The sequence below is a fragment of the Equus asinus genome, chromosome X, assembly GCF_041296235.1.
Source record: "Equus asinus isolate D_3611 breed Donkey chromosome X, EquAss-T2T_v2, whole genome shotgun sequence".
NCBI classification, from domain to species: domain Eukaryota; kingdom Metazoa; phylum Chordata; class Mammalia; order Perissodactyla; family Equidae; genus Equus; species Equus asinus.
The window spans coordinates 128,572,709-128,576,732 of record NC_091820.1 but is presented as its reverse complement, the minus strand read 5'-3'; the positions used below and the strand labels follow the sequence as shown (position 1 = coordinate 128,576,732).

The 4,024-nt window shown below is 40.7% G+C and overlaps 1 pseudogene; it reads left to right on the top strand.

Moving 5' to 3' along the window:
• The first annotated feature begins 795 nt into the window (after nucleotides 1-795).
• On the top strand, nucleotides 796-2,845 carry LOC139042632 (tigger transposable element-derived protein 1-like; annotated as a pseudogene).
• The last annotated feature ends 1,179 nt before the right edge of the window (nucleotides 2,846-4,024 follow it).

Below are 4,024 nucleotides of genomic sequence, written 5' to 3'. Positions count from 1 at the left end.
CGAACCTAACTTCTACCTGCTTGTCCACTCTCATCTCTTACTTCTCCCTGTTGTTCCAGTAATACTCAATTGATGATAGTTTTTTGTATCTCTCATGCTGTTGCAAGCCTCCCTGCCTTTACTCAGAACCTGTCTGCCTGGTGAATGCCCATTTTTCAAAACCCCACCCCAGTGCCCTGTACCAACACTATACAGGTATACTTGGTTTTATTGTGCTTCACTTTAATGCACTTCACAGATATGGCATTTTTTACAAATGGAAGGTTTGTGGCAAACCTGTGTCAAGCAAGTCTATTAGCGCCATTTTTCCAACAGCATTTGCTCAGTTCATGTCTGGGTCACATTTTGGTAATTCTTACAATATTTCAAACTTTTTCATTTATTATTATATTTGTTATGGTGATCTGTGATCAGTGACTTTTCTTATTGAGTTCATAATAGTTTACATCAATGTGAGATGTCAGTTGTACATTATTTCTTGACTGTCACCACATAAGTGCTCCCCTTCACCCTGTATGACCTAGCAATCCTACTACTGGGTATATACAAAAACAATCCAAAGTAGCATATGCACCCCTAGGTTCGTTATGATTAGTGATTTTGATGTTACTGTTGTAATTGCTTTGGAGTGCCACAAACTGTGCCCATATAAGGTGGTGAATTTAATTGGTAAATCTTGCGTGTGATCTAACTGCTCCACCGACCGGCCATTCCCTCATCTCTCGCCCTCTCCTTGAGCTTCCCTATTCCATGAGACACAACAATATTGAAATTAGGCCAGTTAGCAGCCCTGCAATGGCCTCTAAGTGTTCAGGTGAAAGGAAGAGTCACACATCCCTCACTTTAAATCAAACCTAGAAATGATGAAGTTTACTGAGGAAGGCATATCGAAAGCTGAGACAGGCCAAAAGCTAGGCCTCTTGCACCAAACAGTTAGCCAAGTTGTGAATTCAAAGGAAAGGTTGTTGAAGGAAATTAAAAGTGCTACTCCAGTGAACACACAAATGATAAGACAGAGAAAAAGCGTTATTGTGGATATGGAGAAAGTTTTAGTGGTCTGGGTAGAAAATCAAACCAGCCTCAACATTACCTCAAGCCAAAGCCTAATCCAGAGCAAGGCCCTAACTCTCTTGGATTTTGTGAAAGCTGAGAGAGGTGAGGAAGCTGCAGAGGAAAAATTTGAAGCTAGTAGAGGGTGGTTCATGAGGTTTAAGGAGAGAAATTGTCTCCATAACATAAAAGTGAAAGGTGAAGCAGCAAGTGCTGATGTAGAAGCTGCAACAAGTTATCCAGAAGATCTGGCTAAGATCATTAATGATGGTGATTACACTACAAAAGAGATTTTCAATGTAGATGAAATTGGCTTCTATTGGAAGAAGATGCCATCTAGGACCTTCATAGCTAGAAAGGAGAAGTCAATGCCTGGCTTCAAAGTTTCAAAGGACATGCTGACTCTCTTGTTAGGGGCTTTTGCAGCTGCTGACTTTAAGTGGAAGCCAATATTCATTTACCATTCTGAAAATCCTAGAGCCCTTAAAGATTGTGCTAAATCTACTCTGCCTTTGCTCTATAAACGGGACAATAAAGCCTGGATGACAGCACATCTGTTTACAACATAGTTTACTGAATATTTTAAGACAACTGTTGAGACCTACTGCTCAGAAAAAATATTTCTTTCAAAATATGACTGCTCATTGACAATGCACTTGGTCAGCCAAGAGCTCTGATGGAGATGTACAACGAGATTAATGGTGTTTTCGTTCCTGCTAACACAACATCCGTTCTGCAGCTCATGGCTCAAGAAGTAATTTCAACTTTGAAGTCTTATTATTTAAGAAATACATTTTGTGGGGCTGGCCCCGTGGCCGAGTGGTTGAGTTCGCGCGCTCCGCTGCAGGCGGCCCAGTGTTTCGTTGGTTCGAATCCTGGGCGCGGACATGGCACTGCTCATCAAGCCACACTGAGGCGGCGTCCCACATGCCACAACTAGAAGGACCCACAACGAAGAATCTACAACTATGTACTGGGGGGCTTTGGGGAGAAAAAGGAAAAAAATAAAATCTTTAAAAAAAAAAAAGGAAATACATTTTGTAAGGCTATAGCTGCCATAGATAGTGATTCCTCTAATGATTCTGGGCAAAGTCAGTTGAAAATCTTCTGGAAAAGATTCAACATTCTAGATGCCATTAAGAACATTTGCAATTCATGGGAAGAGGTCAAAGTATCAACATTAGCAAGAGTTTGGTAGACGTTGATTCCAGCCCTCATGGGTGACTCTGAGGGGTTCAAAACTTCAGTGGAGGAAGTAAATCTATATGTGTTGAAAATAGCAAGAGAACTTGAATTAGAAGTGGAGCCTGAAAGATGTGACTGAATTGCTGCCATCTCATGATCAAACTTTAACGATGAGGAGTTGCTTCTTATGGATGAACAAAGAAAGTAGTTTCTTGAGATCGAGTCTACTCCTGGTGAAGATGCTCTGAAGGTTGTTGAAATGACAACAAAAGACTTAGAATATTACTTAAACTTCATTGATAAAGTAGCAGCAGATTTTGAGAGAATTGACTCCAATTTTGAAAGAAGTCCTTCTGTGGGTAAAACGCTATCAAACAGCATCGCATGCTACAGAGAAATTGTTTATGAAAACAAGAGTCAATCAGTGTGGCAAACTTCATTGTTGTCTTGCTTTAAGAGATTGCCACAGCCACCCCAACCTTCAGCAACCACCACCCTGACCAGTCAGCAGCCAACAACATCAAGGCAAGAGCCTCCACCAGCAAAAAGATTACAATTCGCTGAAGGCTCAGATGCCGGTCAACATTTTTTAGCAATAAAGTATTTTTAATTAAGGTATATACATTGTGTTTTCAGACATAATGCTATTGCACCCTTAATAGACTACAGTATAGTATAAACGTAAGTTTTATATGCACTGGGAAACCAAAGAATTCATGTGATTCCTTTTATTGTGAGATTTGCTTTATTGCAGTGGTCTGGAACCAAACCCAGAATATCTCTGAGGTATGCTTGTAAAGCCTTTACACATACAACGCACACACAGTCCCCAGACAGACTTAATTGCTCTTTCTTCATCATTATTCTGTACGTAATTCTGTTATCACATTTAACTCAAAGAAACTGCATTTCTCTTATTTGTTTTTACATCTCCTCTATCCATCTCCTATCGCTACTCCACCCTCCACTAGTCTGTGAGTTCTTGGAAGGTAAGCTCACTGACTTAATAATCTCCATACTCTCCATAATAGATGCCCTATAAATGTTGACCAGAACTCAGTTGCGCTATTTAAAGCACCCACATTCCAGCCAAACTCTTCCAGTGTGATAGTTAATCTTATGTGTCAGCTTCACTGGCCGCAGTGTGCCCAAATTAAACATTATTTCTGGGTATGTCTGTGAGGGTGTTTCTGGATGACATCAGAATTTGAATCAGTGCACTCGGTAAAGTAGATTGCCTTCCTCAATATGGTTGGGCATCATCCAATCTATTGAGGACCTGAACAGAACAAAAGATGGAGGAAAGAGGAATTCACCTGTTTTTCTTCCTGCCTGATTACTTGAGCTGGGCTATCAATCTTCTCCTACCCTCAGCACTCCTGGTTCTCGGGCCTTCAGACTCAGAATGGAATCTACACTATTGTCTTTCCTTGTTTTCAGGCCTTTGGACTTGAACTGAATTACACCACTGTCTTTTCTGGGTCTTCAGCTTGCAGATGGCAGATCAGGAGACTTCTCAGTCTCCATAATTGCATGAGCCAATCCCTTATAATAATTCTCTTCCTATATGTGTCTCCCATTGGTTCCATTTCTCTGGAGAACCCTGACTAATATATCCATACACTGATTCAGGAAAAATTCTTCACTATCTTACCTCCTGGCTTCCATGCAGGCTACTTCATCTCCATAAAGTTTACTTACTCCACATGGCAAAATTAGATCCATTTTTCCAGTCCCTCTTCCAGTACACAACTTGTCTCTTTGCACCTCTGTTGTTTTGATCATCATG